Source organism: Caloenas nicobarica, unplaced genomic scaffold (genome assembly GCF_036013445.1).
Source record: "Caloenas nicobarica isolate bCalNic1 unplaced genomic scaffold, bCalNic1.hap1 Scaffold_97, whole genome shotgun sequence".
NCBI lineage: Eukaryota > Metazoa > Chordata > Aves > Columbiformes > Columbidae > Caloenas > Caloenas nicobarica.
Window position 1 is genome coordinate 621,508 of NW_027017726.1, and position 18,564 is coordinate 640,071.

Sequence of the window (18,564 nt, forward strand, 5' to 3'; positions counted from 1 at the left end):
CATGTTGTAATGCCCACAGCCACATCTGACCAGACTATAAAACAGGGCTCCCACAGAAGACCCCTTTCCTTAGACTGGGACGCTGTCTAAGGAGACTTCCTGGGATTGAGAGCGCCTCAGCTCCTCGTTTGGTGAGTGGTTATTTACTGGATAGATCCTTGAATGAGTCCTTGTCTAACCAGGCAAGTGTGAGCCCTCGCCTAACCCAGGCAAGCGATTATTTCTTGTGGGTTCCCTGGACTCAAGAGGCCTCTGGTTTTGTTTCTTGTGACTGAATGCATGCACGTTGTGCATCCTCATTATTCTTATGTTGTTGTACCACAATAATTCCCTCAACTGATATCTGAACCTCTATTTTATGTTGTTGCAGTGCTAACTAATTGTATAAACCCTGTTTCTAGTCGGTGTATTTGCTACACTTTTCCAGCCGGAATAAAGTCTGGTTTGAACTTGTTGTTCACCTAAAACTGACTTTGAGGTGCTTCCGTGACACCTGCTCAGAGGAGCAGGAAGGATGTCTGCCCCCTTTCCCAATCCTTCCACCTTCTGCCATGCTGGGGCACTGTTGGCAGCTCCGAAACTGAGCTGTCAGTGCTTCTGTGGGATGAGATGAGTTTGTGCTGGAACTGCAAGAACCAGGAAGAAGAAATCCCCGAGGGGTTCACTGGAACTTCACGGCTCTGGTAAAACCATCCGCCTGCTGTACCCCTATTTCCTCAGAGCCAGCAGCACAGCTTGGGTGGGGGGAAAGGCACAGATCAGACCTTGGGGCTGAGAGATGAGCACAAGCACCTGCCAAGGCAGCTGTAGCCAACCAGGAGCACTCCCCACTTGCTTCTACTGCACATGAAGTAAGCTTATCAGGAAACAGCTGTGTCCTGCAGTGGAGGCTTTGAACTGGCCCTGGTTAACAAGCTGAGCAGCTGATTGTCAGTAGAGGATGCTTGAGCTGCAAGGGTGTGGTGGTATTCTGACATTGAGCCTGGGAGAAACTACAAGAGTCAACATTGAGCCTGGGAGAAACTACAAGAGTCAACGGCGGTGGAACAAGCATTGGTGGAAAAACAAGAAGCAAGGACTGTACTGATTGATACATTAAGGCCAGAGGGATTGATACAGGACTGATACATCAAAGACAGGGGGTAACTTGTGACAGATCAAAAAATGCTTTTCTGGTAGCAACTTTGGTAGGAACACAAAATGTATCACTTATGTAATGCCTAACTTAGCAAATCAGCAACGCTTGAGCAAGCATCCTATCAAGTATAAATACAAGTCTGAATTTGTAATAAATGTCTCTCCCTGCACCTTATCGAGAGTCCGTGCCTCATATGCTACGCAAGGGTGGGCGTCTCCCCGCAGTCACTTACCTGGAGGGAGGTCAGTTTTGATGCCTCTGTGACGGAAGGACATGGACTGCCCAGGAGGGCACTTAAGGACGTGTCTGTTGGACTTCTCAGGGCAGTAATCGCCTAGGGCAGAGGACAACAGCACAAAAGCAGTGAAGATGTGGCCTTTTTTCTCAAGCCAAGGAGGCAATTTCAACAAGAGCTGCTCTCCTTAACCACTGCAGAAGTGTCAGCTGCTGGAAAACATCTACAGCTCATTGAAGGGGTGAGCTGAGCCTTTTGTACCCATCTCTCTTTTGCATCCATCTAACTTTTGTGCCACTATTGCAGGGAAATGTGAAAATATCCTAGTCTTATATGAACAAACAGTTGGAGAAATGTTACTCACTTGGTCCAAGCATGATCTCGAAGTTTATCTCGGGAATTCCACCCATGGGAGAGGATGGAGCCATGTACTCCCCATTCCTGGCCATTGAGGCTCCACGCAATATCGAGGACCTGGCGAGCAGCTGCCTTCTGCAGGAGGTTCTGCCCCTTGACAGGGGTAAGTGGGGGCTTTAGGGGGTTGTGGTTCAGGTAACCTATGAAGAACAGCACGTGAAAGGACACCTGCAGGCAACCCCATTTCAAAGCTCCTTTGAAGCTGCAGGAGACTGAGCTGCTGAGCTCACAAAATTCCCATCCTTTTTCCTCCAAGAGCAATAAAGGTGAGCTGTACTGTGCCTTGTAGTAACAAACAGTAAATCTCTAAGCATAAAAGCTTCTGCAACTGCATTGCTAAATAATCTTAAAGAGAAACTGGACCTCCTGACAGTCTGGCTCCAGTGATAATCATAGAGAAATAAAAATTAACAAACAAACAAACAAACCTCACATGTACTGGGTTTGCGTGGGAAGGTTTTAGGAGCAGGGGGCTTCTCTGAGAAGGGGGAAAAAGGGAAACGGGTTTGTAGCTGATTTTACCACGGGTGAGCTCAACACACCACTCTGATCCTTGTTTTACCTGTTGTTCCTCGGACTGAGTATTTGGGTCCAGGTCTGGTGAACTGAGCCATGATGGGGCCCCATGGGCCATGAGGTCTCCAAGTCCCCACCCGGGCTCCGTCCATGCTGTGAGATGCTGATAAAGCCTGAGGAAAGAGCAGAAGAGTGTCTTGCTACTTTGAGCTGTGCCTTAGGAGTTTTCAATCACTGTTCAAATGATTGTGCCGTACACTGACAGAGTGAACTTGCCATCAAACTTGGCTAAGTCGCACTTTTACAACATCATATTAAAAGCACTTTTGCTAATATCTTTGACAGGGGTTCTCTAAGCCATCTCAATCACCCATTGGTGACATCTTGTTCCCCTACCGTGAGAGTCCTGTCTCACCAGAGAATACCAATGTTCTCGATAAAAGAACATTTTTTACTATGAGTTTGGCAAGACCCTGGAACAGGTTGCCCAGAGCAGTTGTGGATTCCCCATCAGTGGATTTGTTCACGGCCTGGGGATGCAAATCCCCTCAGGCACAATGGAGCTCACCCCTGATGCTGAACTAGGGCAGGGAAGGAGGAGTTTCAGGACTCCTTTTCAGGCTCTGGTTGTTATGGGGGATTTTAACTACCCTGATGTTTGCTGGAAGGACTACTCAGCCAGCCAGCCTCAGTCTAGGAGGTTCCTCCAGTGCATTGACGATAACTTTCTCATGCAAATGGTGGAGGAGCCGACTAGAAGAGGTGCGCTGCTGGATCTCGTCCTCGCTAACAAGGAGGGTCTGGTCGAAGCAGTAAAGGTGGGGGGCTGCCTTGGTTGCAGTGACCATGAGATGGTGGAGTTCAGAATCTCCTGTGGTGGGAGCAGAATACCGAGCAGAATTGCAACCCTGGACTTCAGCAGGGCCGACTTTGGCCTTTTCAAACAGTTGCTGGAGGGAATCCTGTGGGCAAGGCTGCTTGAAGGTAAAGGCGCCCAAGATAGTTGGTTAACTTTCAGGGACTGTTTCTACCAAGCTCAAGATCAGTGCATCCCGACGCGCAGGAAGTCAAGGAAGGGAGCCAGGAGACCTGCGTGGTTAAACAGGGAACTGCTGGGCAAACTCAAGTGGAAGAGGAGGGTTTACAAATCATGGAAGGAGGGGCTGGCCACTTGGGAAGAATATAAGGCTGTTGTCAGAGGATGTAGGGAGGCAACTAGGAAAGCTAAGGCCTCCTTAGAGTTAAACCTGGCGAGAGGGGTCAAGGACAACAGGAAGAGGTTCTTCAAATACATGGCAGATAAAACTAACACCAGAGGCAATGTAGGCCCACTGATGAACGGGGTGGGTGCCCTGGTGACAGAAGATACAGAGAAGGCAGAATTACTGAATGCCTTCTTTGTCTCTGTCTACTCTGCCGGAGGCTGTCCTGAGGAGCCCCGTACCCCTGAGGCCCCAGAGGAAGGCAGGGCAATGGAGGAGTCTGCCTCAGTTGATGAGGACTGGGTTAGGGAGCAATTAAGCAATCTGGACATCCATAAATCCATGGGTCCAGATGGGATGCACCCGCGGGTGCTGAGGGAGCTGGCTGAAGTCATTGCTGGACCGCTCTCCATCATCTTTGCCAAGTCTTGGGAAACGGGAGAGGTGCCTGAGGACTGGAGGAAAGCAAATGTCACTCCGGTCTTCAAAAAGGGCAAGAAGGAGGACCCGGGCAACTATAGACCGGTCAGCCTCACCTCCATCCCTGGGAAAGTGATGGAACACCTTATCCTTGGTGTCATCTTAAGACATATCAAGGATAAGAGGGTCATCAGGGACAGTCAACATGGCTTCACCAAGGGGAAGTCGTGTTTGACCAACCTCATAGCCTTTTATGAAGACGTAACAAGGTGGATTGACGATGGCAGAGCAGTGGATGTGGTCTACCTTGACTTCAGCAAAGCATTTGACACCGTCTCCCACAGCATCCTCACGGCAAAACTGAGGAAGTGTGGACTGGATGATCGGGTAGTGAGGTGGACTGCAAACTGGCTGAAGGAGAGAAGCCAGAGAGTTGTGATCAATGGGGCGGAGTCTGGTTGGAGGCCTGTATCTAGTGGAGTGCCTCAAGGGTCAGTCCTGGGACCAATACTGTTCAATATATTCATCAATGACTTGGATGAGGGAATTGAGTGTACTATCAGTAAGTTTGCTGATGACACCAAGCTGGGAGGAGTGGCTGACACGCCAGAAGGCTGTGCTGCCATCCAGCGAGATCTGGACAGGCTAGAGAGTTGGGCGGGGAAAAATTTAATGAAATATAACAAGGGAAAATGTAAAGTCTTGCATCTGGGCAGGAACAACCCCAGGTTCCAGTACAGGTTGGGGAATGACCTATTAGAGAGCAGTGTAGGGGAAAGAGACCTGGGGGTCCTGGTGGACAGCAGGATGACCATGAGCCAGCACTGTGCCCTTGTGGCCAAGAAGGCCAATGGCATCCTGGGGTGTATTAGAAGGGGGGTGGTTAGTAGGTCCAGAGAGGTTCTCCTTCCCCTCTACTCCGCCCTGGTGAGACCTCATCTGGAATATTGTGTCCAGTTCTGGGCCCCTCAGTTCAAGAAGGACAGGGAACTGCTGGAGAGAGTCCAGCGCAGGGCCACAAAGATGATGAAGGGAGTGGAGCATCTCCCTTATGAGGAAAGGCTGAGGGAGCTGGGTCTCTTTAGCTTGGAGAAGAGGAGACTGAGGGGTGACCTCATTAATGTTTATAAATATATAAAGGGTGGGTGTCACGAGGATGGAGCCAGGCTCTTCTCGGTGACAACCAACAGTAAGACAAGGGGTAATGGGTTCAAGCTGGAACACAAGAGGTTCCACTTAAATGTGAGAAGAAACTTCTTCTCAGTGAGGGTGACAGAACACTGGAACAGGCTGCCCAGGGGGGTTGTGGATTCTCCTTCTCTGGAGACATTCAAAACCCGCCTGGACGCCTTCCTGTGTAACCTCACCTAGGGGTTCCTGCTCTGGCAGGGGGATTGGACTAGATGATCTTTCGAGGTCCCTTCCAATCCCTAACATTCTGTGATTCTGTGATTCTGTGACTCCACCTGTCTCAGCTGTGACCGTCGAAAGGGATGAGGACGACAATGTCTGCATCTGCTTCGTCTCTGTGGCACAGAGCATGGTGAGCAGCGAGGGCAGCCAGAGATTTGGCAAGAGAGGTTGTGGTGTCAGCGGCCAGGGGACCCTGGGGACAGCCCTGGACTGTCATGGAAACGCACTATGACATCGGGAGGCTGTGCTATTGCTGATCACCTGGATGATCCAGGGCTGGGGATGTCCAGCCTGCAGGGTCAGACCTTCCTGAGGTCTGCTTTCCTGCCTCAATGCGTATTTTCAGGGTGCACATGAGACAGATTTGGAACGTCAACAGAGAGCGGGGGAGCTTTCCAAAGCACCTGGTTTTTACACCTGGGGGATTGCCCTGAGGCTCCCAGATGAGATCCAGCTGGGAAGTTGGGTGGCCCTTTGCTCCAGGCACAGCTGTAATCAAGCACATTTCCATTAGATCTTGTCATCTACTTCTTTCTCAGGTACCTGCAGTGACTGGAGGGGGGGTCAGGTAATGACAGGGCGCCCAGACGTGGGTGGAGATTCCCAAAGCTGCAGAGGAGCTGGGATGACCTGTTTGCTGGCACCTGGCAGCTCTCAAAATACTGTTTCCAGGCCATGTGCAACACCCTTCAAGGACAGTCATATGATCCCTCAGGGATATCTGACTGGGAGATCTCTACTGTGCACAAAAGAAGCCCACACAAAAGCACTGGAGGAAAAAAATGATCATTCCCACATCTCATGGAGAAGAACCTGCTGGCCAGTGAGAGGCTGCACCAGCACTGCCCCCTTTGTTCCCCATGGTTTGTGTGTCCCATGAGGACCTGGGTTGCCCCAAGGAGAGCACTGCAGGGGAAGAGCAGGAGTGCTCCTGTTTTCTAAGCAGACATCTCCCAAGGACAGACATCCCCGGGGCTGAAAGGCAGGATCCAGCTGGGAAGCATCAGAGCCACAGCCCCGAGCATGGCTGTGACCAGCCCGGGGATGAAGTGCTCCCACAGGCTCTTGCCTTGCCCTGCGGTGCCGCTCCAGCCCCAACATGCAGGCTGGGGGAAGGCTGCCCCAGGGCAGGGTGGCACCAGGACAGCTCTAGGGACAGTTTGTCTCCTGGCAGCGTTGCTCCTGGCCCCACCTTTCAGCTGGAAAATGCCCCCACAGCAGCTGCAGCCCCCTGGACCTCTCTGCGGGGCATCTGCCTCCACTGCCCACGGAGCTGCCACGGCTCACCTGGCCCAGCCCGGCCCATGTTCTCCCAGCCCTGCCCCACCACAGCCCAGCCCCACTGTCACCCCCAGCTGCTGCCAGGCCTGGGTGCTGACCCTTGCTGCCCCCTACCTAATCCCTGTCCTTGCCACGGAGCAGCCCCGACGTCCTGGACTTGCAGAGCCACCAGGAGGAGGAAAAAGAGTAGAGTGGGGGTTACGGCCCCCTGTGCCTGGACCATGGCACTGCTGCTCCTGCTGCTGCTGCTGCCTCCAATGTTTCAGCCACTGCCACCACTGCTGCTGCCGCCACTGCCAACACTGCCGGAGCGGTGCCACGGCACAGCGCTGCACATCAGGACGTGACACAGCACAGCTCTGTGGCATCGTAGCCCAAGGTGCAGCCCAAGATACAACAAGCCGTCTGGGCTGCAAGCACGCATTGCCAGCTCATGTCCAATCTTTCATCCCCCAGGGCTATTCCCTGGCTTGAGAACTTATCCTCCATGCACTCCAGGATGCTCCTGGAGTGCCTACAGCTCACCATGCTACTTTTCCAGCAGGTGGCAGGACGGTTGAAGTCCCCCAGCAGGACAAGAGCCTGCAAGCACAATGCCTCCTGCAGCTGGACTAAGAGGCTTCATCAATAGTCTCCCCTTGATCAGGGGGCCTGTCGTAGACACCATCCACATGGTTTCCTTTGTTGACTTGCTCTCTGATTCTTACCCACAAGAAGCTTTAAGCAGCTTGTGGCTGTTCTTCAGAGACCAGCACCAGCGCTGATCCGCTGGGCAGCAGCATGGGGTCCCTCAGCCTGGTGTAGAGTCCATGCTCCAGTGCCAGCTCTGCTGGCCAAAGGTGTCATCAGCTCCCCCATGTTGCACAACAGGTACAGGACAAGGAGAACTTCTGAGCTTCTCCCCTTGCCAGCCAGGAAAACCTCCCTCCCTGACATGGGGCCCCTCTGGCTCTGCCATTCCTGCTTCCAGCCTGCTTGGCCCCTTCTCATCCGAGCTTCAGTTGCTGTTGCAAAAAGTCAGAGAAGCAGAGCTTCCCTGGTCACAAGTTACCACTGCCGAGTGGTTACAATTGGAATTTCTCCTTCACATCAGAGCAAACACACGGCTGAGCAGAGCAGCCTGGGCTGAGCGCCAGGCCAGTGGAGGGGAGTGGAGCAGAGCTGCTTTGCCCAGGACAGCAGGACAGAGTCCTTGTGCCCTTCTTTCCTTAGCTGTTTGGAACAGGCTTTTCCACGCAGCTCAGCTATTGCAGGGAAGGGAAACAGCCTTCAGCATCTGGATGTGCTGGTCTGGGCTCTGAACAGTTTCCCCTTTCATCCAGGCTTGAGTGGTCTCTGCCCTTTCTTTGCAAAGGCAACTTTCAGGAATCCTTTTCCAATTTGTAATTCTTCCTTTTCCCTGATCATCTGAATTCCTCCAGGTCTTAAGTATATATCATATATAAACATGTTTAAATATTTCCTATTAAGCTCTGGAGTTTAAAACTGAAATGTGGAAGCCACAGGCACTTCAACCTCAGGTGAGATGTCTCTACCCCAGAGGTGCCTGAGGCAGCGGATGTTCTCAAATGTCTTGAGCTTGGACGCAGACTTTGCTCTTCCCTTGGTCTGTGAGTGCTGCCCTATCTGATGGCCACCCCTGCCCTCTGGCCACCAGCAGAAGCCTGTGGGCACCGAGCCCCCTCCTCCTGCTCTGGGCAGTTCTCCACGCTCGTGTCTTGGGCTCCTGCTGCCTGTGTTCCCAGGTTGTTCCCGTGTTTCCAGCTCACGCCTGTGTTTCCAGGTTGTTCCTGTGTTCCCAGGTTGTTCCTGTGTTTCCAGGTTGTGCCTGTGTTCCCAGATTGTGCCGGTGTTCCCAGATTGTGCCGGTGTTTTCCAGGCTTGTGCAGGGTTTGCTGGCATTAGATGTTTTTGTGGGGCTGGAACAAAGGCTCTAATGCACAAATCACCAATCTCCCCTGCAGATATTTGTCTGCATCTCCCAGCATGTATTCCAAGAGAAAGTTCTAACGAATGCAAATGCTGCCCTTTACGAGCTGTTTCAGAGCAAGAGTACTTTGGGCAGCGTGTTGATTGACCCTGGTCTGACATCTGAAACGTGGTGAAATGCCAAAGAACATCCTAAAACAACATAAGATTGACACACGGTAAATGACCTTACAACCTGTGAGATTGTAAAGCAGGCATGTTTATTTCAGCACTGGACACACGGGGAAATAATTTTCAACAAAGACGTGTGCAAATTTCCAGTAGCTGTGAGCTTAGTTAAATACTGTAAAGTGTTACATATTCATGAAAGTTCTAGGAACGCCTACACATATTCATAACCTGTCCCTGAGAAGGCGGTTCTTATTACAATGAGTTCCGGGAAATGATTTCCATAGTCTCCACCTTTGGCCCCTCCTGGTTGCGCCTGCACAGTGGTCATGGACCGTGGTCATCTTCTCTGTACACGTTCACCTCTGGCCTGGTGTGATGAGTTGGCTGGGACTCAGACTGCTGAGTTGGTTAGAACTGATGTATCTCCTGTCCTGTGCCCAAGTTTTGGTTATCTAATGCACCCAAGGATGCATCCAAGATTTTGTCTTCCTGCAAGGCCTGTAAAGTCATCAATAAACTTTTGTTTCTCATGCACAAGGCTAAGCAAAGCTAGGCAATTGTAATGTGGGATAAGGGTTCTAAGCGTTGTGGGTTAAGGGTTTGCTCTCTAAGCATTAGCTCCTTAAGTGTTAGTTCTTTAAGTATTGATTAGTCAAGTGTTAACTAGTTAATTCCTTGTATCAGCCCCCCCTTTTCTAAGAGGTTAGTAAATTCTTTTACTAATATGATGATTCTTTTTCTATGTTTTCTCTGACCACAGGTAAGAAGGGTACTTCTACCTGAGAAAACCCATCTCTATCCTTCAAAGAACAGATTTTAATGTTAATGCAAAAGTCAGGCTCCCAGTGTTTGTCCGCCATGCTGCTAAGCTCTTTTGGGGCAGCTGGTGATCATATGGCTGGTGCTCCGGCAGAAACGGCATCTTTTGGGCTGCATCGGGAGCTTGCATTCTTTGGCGTGGTGACCCCGCTCACTGCAGTTGTAGCATTCGTCTCTTCTTTTGGGTTTCTTCTTGCCGATGTAGTAAGTGCCACCTGGGCCGGTCACCCATAAGGACCAGAAGGACCAAAAGGACCAAAAGGTCACCCAGAAGGTCCAGAAGGACCAAAACATGTCAAGGTGGATGTAACCTAATTTCTTTGATAGAATTTCAGAAATATTTTGGTTAATTACCACAAACTTAAAACTCTCTCCTGCAGAAGTGGGCAATGTAACATATATACTCTGATTGGTTTGATTCCAAAGCACCAATTTAAAGTGTCCCCCCATGGTTTTATTCAGATTTTGCCCGTGCTGATTTTCATCCCACCCATGTGCTAAGGCTATGACCATAAGAAATACAATTTTCCAGGTTGCACCTGGGTTACCCTGCATGGTGCTTTGCAGGCTTTCTTCACTTCAGAATGATGGATCCAGGCATTCTGTTCTTTAATCTTGATAGCAGTGAAAGATGTCAGGAGGGCTTGAAATGGACCTACCTATTGTGGTTCCCAAGTGTTTTCTGCAAGAGACTTCACATACACATAATCTCCCAGCTGGATGTTATGTACTGGCCCATCCAAACTCCTGCTCCGAGTCCCAAACACGTTTCCCAATTTCGTTAAGTTGTTTACCCAGTGTCACCATGTAAGAAGTCATAATTTCATCCCCTATTTGTGTAGACATCCGCTTCTATACATTATAGGGTCTCCCATACAGGATTTCAAAAGGACTTAACCCTTGCTTTGCTCTTGGCCTTGTTCGTATACGCAAGAGGGCCAAAGGCAAAGATTGAGGCCAAGCTAAGTTCACCTCCTGCCTCAGTTTTACAAGTTGTTTTTTAATTAGATGACTCATTTTTTCTACCTGGCCACTGGATTGATTGATGACAGTAAGGGGTATGTAGCTGCCAGTCTACTTCCAAGTGTTGACTGACTTGCTGTATAACTTTTGAAATCAAATATGGCCCTCTATCAGAGAATATGACAGCTGGAACTCCAAATCTTGGTATTATTTCTTGTGCTAATGTTCTAGTTACCTCCTGCTGTTCTGGTAGGGAATGCTTCTGGCCAACCTGAAAAGGTATCAGTCAGTACCAACAAATATCGGTACCCCCCTTTTCTTGGGAGTTCCGAAAAATCAATTTGCCATTGTTGCCCAGGTCCTTTTCCTTTCCCAATTTGACCTATTTCTGGCTTGGGTGTATTCTTGGGATTAGTCTGGAGGCAAAGATCACATTGCTGTGTCTTATGGTAGTATACAGATTTCTAGCTATTATTTTCTGATCACATGTTTATATAGTGCTTCTGCTCCCCAGTGTCCCTTTCTGTGCTCTTCCCTTACTAACGACCAAACTAAATAGGAGAGAACAATAAGTTTTCCTTGTGGGGTGTGAGCCCACCCTTCCTTATCATATGACCCTTCTAAATCTATAATAAGTTTCCGGTCTTCCTTTAGTATACTCTGGCTTACCTTCCAAAGAGACCTGCCCATCGGGGACTAGGGCACTTTCTATTTTTACCTTTTGCTTAGCTGCCAATTTTGCCTCTCTGTCCGCCAACTCGTTTGCTTTTTCCAATTCTGAGCTCACTTTCTGGTGTGCCTTGATATGCATGATTGCCACCTTCTTAGGAAGTTGCTGCTTCCGATAATTTCAAGATCTCGTTTGCATGTTTGATATGTTTGCCTTGAGAGTTCAAGAGTCCTCTTTCTTTCCAAATTGCTCCGTGCGCATGCACGACCCTAAAAGCATACTTAGAGTCCATATAAAATTCACAGTTTTACCTTGAGCTAGTTCCAGATCACAAGTAAGGGTGATTATTTCTGCCTTTTGTGTGGAAGTACTTCTAGGCAGAGGTCCAGATTCCATCACTTTGTGGCTAGCCATTATAGCACAACCAGCATGCCTTTCACTGTTCAGGATATAGCTGCTTCAGTCCGTAAAGCAGTCCTCCGTGTTTTCCATAGACTTGTCCTTTAGATCGGGTCAGCTGGAGTATGTTGCTTCGATGGTTTCCAGGCAATCGTGATGAACTGGTTCTCCGATGTCACCACTGAGGAAAGAAGCTGGGTTGACAACGTTAGTGACAATGATTTCTACCTCATTCTGTTCCACCATTATAGCCTGATATTTAAGAAATCTTTGTGGGGAAAACCAATGTCCCCCTTTTGCTTCCAAAACTGTAGACACCGTGTGGGATACTAGCACAGTCATTTTCTGACCTATGGTAAATTTCCAGGCCTCCTGTATGTTCAGTACCACCGCTGCAGCTGCCTGTAGGCATCCAGGCCACTTCTCGTCGGTACAGGCCAAGATCCTGTGCCAGTATACCCAAGGCTATTCCCTGCTCCTCGTGAGAGAATAGAAAAAATGGTTTATTCACATCTGGGAGTCCTAAAGCAGGGGCTGACATCAAAGCCTTACCAAGTTCTTCAAAGGCTTATGTAGCTTCTTTATTCCATTGTAGGTGTTTCTGTTCTGTGAGGTCCAGGTTATGCACATCTCCTTTATTCTGGTAGCGATCAAAATATTATCCATGTATTGTAGCATCTGTCCTTCATCAGACAGGGTTTCTCAAGATTCAAGATCTTTAGCAAGTTGATTTCCAAATATTGTCGGGCTGTTCTTAAATCCTTGTTGCAACATCATCCATGTGAGCTGGGTTTTACGTAAATATTGTCTGGCTGGCTTCACGGAGAGGGAGGCAAAAAAAGGCATCCTTTAAATCTAAAACAGTAAACCAAATCAGGGTTAATACAGTCAGAATGGTGTATGGGTTTGCTACCACTGGGTAGAGATCCTCTGTTATTTTGTTTATAACCCGATTTGCAGGAATTTCTCTATCACCAGCCGAATTCCCTCCCTTTTCAAAGGGTATGGTTTTATCCTCACCGGTTTTTGTCCTTCTTTGATTTTTACCTCGACAGGTGGAGCAATTTTGGCCCTTCCAGGTACATCAGTAGCCCATACCCCGGGATACACTTGGTTCACGACTGCTTCAGTAATCTTGCCCTCTGTGGGAATAGTTGCTAAAAGCAAGCTCATTATTTGCACATATTGCTGATCATTTACCTCCAGAGTAATTTCTCCTTTTTCAAATCTGCACCCATTTGTTCCAACAGATTTCTCCCCAAAAGAGGTTTCAGGGAGTTGGACATATATAAAAATTTATGAATGCCCACTTGTTTATCCAATTTGTATTTCAGAGGTTCACAAAATATGCTTTTTTACTTCGGCCAGTGACTCCCTTTACCTACTATGTAATTGTTACTTATTGGCAATCTACCAAAAATTCCACTTGTTTTTGTTCTTTCCCTAGCTTCATTATAACTAATGGATCCACTAGGTTCCCCAGGTTCCTGTCCCGTCAGTCCTTTTCAAAACTTCCTACTGTCCAATTCTCTCTCTGCCTACTTCCTCTGTACCTTCCCTGACATTTGTTTTCCCACTGTATGTTGATCTCTCTCTAAAGGCTTTCAAAGCCTTCCAACCTCTTTAGTTCCCTACTCTTATCCTTTCGACAATCTTACTCTTCTGTGTTACTAAATACTCTCCAAGCTTCATCTAACAACATTTCCAAATGTCTACTTTCTGTTGCTCTCAGTTTCTGTAACTTCATCTGCTGACTGACCTGTAAATAATGACACTAACTGCTGTATCCCTACTTCTGAACCCGCGTCAAGAGGTGTATGTTTTCTCATAGTATCTCGCAACTTATTTAGGAGTTCTGTGGGGGTTTCTTTTGGCCCTTGCCTGATACTGTACAAGGCTGAGCAATTAATCGTTTGCAGGATGGCTCGTTCCATCCCTTTCACAACCCAGTCTCTATATTGGTTTAATAATCCCATGTGCGGTCCCCTATTTGGATCCCAATGGGGATCCTGTAAAGGGAAGTAGTTTTTCACATCTCTTCCTGCATCGCCAATTTGGTTAATAGCCAAATCTTGGGTTGTTTTCAATATTAGCTGTTTTTCAGTTTATGTCATACATTCTAATAACAATTGTATGTCGTTCCAATCGGGGTTATGTTGTTTGATCAGAAACTGGAAATGTCTGGTGACCCCCACAGAATCGCTCCGATAATTCTTGGTTACTGTTTTCCGTGTTTCAAGATCAAATGAAGAGAAAGGTACCCTTATTAAGACTGACTCCCCCTCTGGGCCACTGGCCCTCTGAGGGGAGCTTGCAATGTTTCCTCGCTTCAGGTGTGAGAGGATACAGGGCTACCCTGAGAGGTATCCGACTGCCCCCACCACGGTCCCATCCTCCCCGACGCTCCGCGTTCCTCCCCCACCTTCGCCGCTTCTAGCAGCGGTTTCTCTATTTTTTTTTCTTTTTTCTTCTTGCTGCAGTTTAGACACAAGGCAAGGCCACGTGGACGGAGGAGGTTGAGCTTGTCTTACAGCTTGGCATAGGGCTGAAATTTATGTTCAAGCTGGACAGCCCAGGCCTGGGATATTTCACTTTCTTCTTTTTTTTCTGTGTGTGTTTTTTTTCTTTTTCCACTTAATTCCAGTCATAGTACACTTTATATGCAATTCCAATTAGTTCAGCAATAGCTACATTCCTCAGTCCCATTTACCTTTTGCAATTTCTTACAAATGCCAGAAAAACAGCATATTAAACCTAAGTCCATTCCTTCCATTTTCCTAGATCCAATTCAGTTCATATTCTAGCCACTTTTAAACCACTTTTAAATACAACCTCTCCCAAGCTCACATCCATCATAACATTTAGTTTGTTGTTTTTTCCATATCTCCGACTAGCACATAAATTCAATACGAATCAGAGTTTAATAACTTAAACCCTTTTCTGGTCTCAAAATTATTAGATAACAATAAGAGCAAATTAACTTCAGTACTGTACTTCATCCTATTTTTCCCAAGTTCTGCAGAACAACATTAATTGCCACTAGTTGCTATCATCCCACATTCAAGCCACAAGTGAATACAATATTGTTTCAAACTTTCTTTTATCAGGATTGCCCCAATTACTCTAATGTGTAAGGATGCATCCTAAGGGGAGGAAAATGGTATTTTAATATTTTAACGGAACCGGTTCCCATTTTGTTATTAAGTCCCCCGTTTCAGAGGGTGAAAAACATATCTGCATATACTTTCTTACACCGCGCACACTGTAATTTAACTCTTGCCACATAACTTAAATCGAGGTGTTTAAAGCTCGTCTTCCACTTTATACAGATCACAGGCTAAAGTGTACCACCATACATTTAAACAGTAATTACTGTAATTAGCACACACACACACACTCACACAGACACACAGACACTTTCAACAGCTGGCTAATTTTACGACAGATAGCTATCTCGGATACTGCTTAGAATGGAATGCATGGAATGCCTGGGCACTTACAAGAAATAACACACAGCTACAAACTGACTATTGCTTCTCAGCAGCTGCAAAACTGATTCTGCATTACCCTTCTCCTCTTTGCTAAAATTATTAGCAGAGGTCTGTCCTGGCTCCCGAAACCGGGATGCAGAATCTCAGGGTTGCTCAATCCACTCCCAGGATCGCTAGCAGACAACTCTCGGACAGCAAATGCCCACCATTTCCAGGGTACACCACTGCGGAAACCTTGGCCACACGTAAGGCATCCCACTACGACTTACTGGCTCCCTGCGTTAAAATGCAATTGCAATTTATTGCAACATACCTTACACGCTGTAAAGCCAGAGGTCTCAGTCTACTCCTGCAGTGACCAGCTGGGAGTGGAGGTCTTCCGAAAGAAAAGCTTCGGGGCACGCCAAAGTCATCCGTTCTCAGATGTTCATGCAGCCAAGCAGAACTCCCTCCTGGCTGGCTCGCCAAATGACGTGCGGAAAGTGACCTTACAACCTGTAAGATTGTAAAGCAGGTATGTTTATTTCAGCGCTGGACACACGGGGAAATAATTTTCAACAAAGACGTGTGCAAATTTCCAGTAACTGTGAGCTTAGTTAAATACTGTAAAGTAGTTACATATTCATGAAAGTTCTAGGAACGCCTACACAAATTCATAACCTGTCCCCGAGAAGGCGGTTCTTATTACAATGAGTTCTGGGAACTCATTTCCATAGTCTCCACCCTTGGCCCCTCCTGGTTGTGCCTGTGCAGTGATCATGGATCGGGGTCATCTTCTCTGTACATGTTCACCTCTGGCCTGGTGTGATGAGTTGGCTGGGACTCAGACTGCTGAGTTGGCATATCTCCTGCCCTGTGTCCAAGTTTTGGTTATCTAATCCACCCAAGGATGCACCAAGGATGCATCCATGATTTTGCCTCCCTGCGAGGCATGTAAAGTCGTCAATAAACTTTTGCTTCTCATACACAAGGATAAGCAAAGCTAGGCAATTGTAATGTGGGATAAGGGTTCTAAGCATTCTGGGTTAAGGGTTTGCTCTATAAGCATTAGCTCCTTAAGTGTTAGTTCTTTAAGTATTGATTAGTCAAGTGTTAACGAGTTAATTCATTGTATCAGCTTACTCCCCTGTTTTATAGGTACGGGGACTGATTTGGAGCCAGCACCCCAAAGGCTTCCTCCAAAGGGATGCACATATGCGGCTGTGTCACCCCCATGTCACAATGCCAGCACCCGGCAACGCAGTGGTCACCAGGCCCCAAGCAGGATCCAGAGGAGCAGCCTCCCGTGTCCACTGCCAGAGCTGGCCCGGGGGCAGCCCCAACACATCTCACAGGAAGCACTTGAGGAGCTGCTGGAATCACAGGCCAGGGCCTGAGGGAACAAAACCTTGCATGAGGCTGCTGAAGGTTCTCCGCTGCAAGACAATCTGCTGGCAGGGCCACCTTCCAAGCTTGGCTCATGGATGCATATCCTTTTCAACTGGATAGCAGTGGCAAGACCAAGGCAATTCCTTCTTGAGGAGCACTGCAGAGCTCACCATCCTCATCACCTACAGAGCAACGCTCAGGAGCCGTAAGAGATAGGATGTCGAGGGCTTGCAAGGGCTTGCAAGGGCTTGCAAGGGCTTGCAGTGCTTTGGAACACCCACTGGTGTCCTACACAGGGACAGCAAGGATTCTTGCCCACAAGGTCTAGCAGCTCAGAGGCACTTGGGCACTCTGGCAAGTCCGCCAGATAGCTCCAGCTCAAGGAAGGATAGGGCTTGGGCAGCTCCTGGGAAGCATGAGCAGCCTGTGGGACAAGGAGCCAGGTCTGGCTCACATGCTCAGGGAACAGCCCATGGCCAGCACTGGGCTCAGCAAGGAACTTTTTCCCCCGGGCCACATTGGCACTGGTCCCCGCCGGTTTTTTGCCTTCCTCTGCACTTCTCAGCACGGCCCCTTGCCACCGTTTCTTTGGGCCATTTGGCCTGGGAGACGGCTGCTCATGCTCCACCATGCTGGCAGCCGCAGCTGCCACTTCTCAGCTCTCCCTGCAGGTAACACAAGCGCCTGGCAGGGACCAGAGCGCTTCTCATGCATCCCTGGCCAAGAAGCACAGCAGCCAAACAAGTTGTGGAAGGCAAAAAGTCTGCTTGTCATGGCTACGTGTCACGCTTTGGAAAAGATGCCACGGGACCACTCACCTCTTCTTCCTCTTCTTCCTCTTCTTCTTCTTCTTCTTCTTCATCTTCTTCTTCTTCTTCTTCCTCCTCTTTTGTGCATGGTCAGTCCCACAACTCCTTGTCAAGGTTCTCCCTCTGCAGGAACCGCGGACAGCTTGGCCTCTATTCCTGCTGCTGCTCTCTGCAGCTCTGGCACTTGCCTTTGCCAGCCTGCAAGGGATCTTTTCTCAGGCTAAACTGAAGAATGCCTCAGCCTACTCCTGGCTACACTTGGGCTTGAGCTAATGCTTGTGAGCCTGGCTTCTGAAACAGAGTCACAAAGGGAAAAGAAATGACATGAAATAACATAACATGAATTAACATCAAATCAAGAAAATTAATAAATTAACAACAAAATAAAATAAAATTCATTGTGTCCTTGAAATTGATTTTGGAACTGAAAACCCTCTGTCCTTTCAGGCAAACAGTCTCTTAGATATTGGACTGGCGGACAGGAGAGAAGAGGAGAGGAGAGGAGAGGAGAGGAGAGGAGAGGAGAGGAGAGGAGAGGAGAGGAGAGGAGAGGAGAGGAGAGGAGAGGAGAGCAGTTCTGCTCTGTCAGGCCTGCAGTTCTGCGTGACAAGCCCTGAGCGAGCCCTGAGGCCTCCATACATGATACTACAGGCAGTATTGCTACTGGAAGGAAGGCTGCACTGGCAACAAATCCACACTGTCTTTTTGCAAAAAAGGGACACTATTAGGTTGCTTACTCCCCTATTTTGTAGCTACAGGGACTGATTTGGAGCCAGCACCCCAAAGGCTTCCTCCAAAGGGCTGCACATATGCGGCTGTGTCACCCCCATGTCACAATGCCAGCACCCGGCAACGCAGTGGTCACCAGGCCCCACGCAGGATCCAGAGGAGCAGCCTCCCGTGTCCACTGCCAGAGCTGGCCCGGGGGCAGCCCCAGCACATCTGACAGGAAGCACTTGAGGAGCTGCTGGAATCACAGGCCAGGGGCTGAGGGAAGAAAACCTTGCATGAGGCTGCTGGAGGTTCTCCGCTGCAAGACAATCTGCTGGCAGGGCCACCTTCCAAGCTCGGCTCATGGATGCAAATCCTTTTCAACTGGATAGCAGTGGCAAGACCAAGGCAATTCCTTCTTGAGGAGCACTGCACAGCTCACCATCCTCATCTCCTACACAGCAACGCTCAGGAGCCGTAAGAGATAGGATGTCGAGGGCTTGCAAGGGCTTGCAGTGCTTTGGAACACCCACTGGTGTCCTACACAGGGACAGCAAGGATTCTTGCCCACAAGGTCTATCAGCTCAGAGGCACTTGGGCACTCTGGCAAGT

General features: G+C 48.7%; 1 pseudogene; it reads right to left on the reverse strand.

Annotated features, from left to right (window-relative positions):
* LOC136002978 (ciliary microtubule associated protein 1A-like) overlaps window positions 1–18,564 on the reverse strand; it is a 63,319-nt pseudogene that overhangs the window by 11,516 nt on the left and 33,239 nt on the right.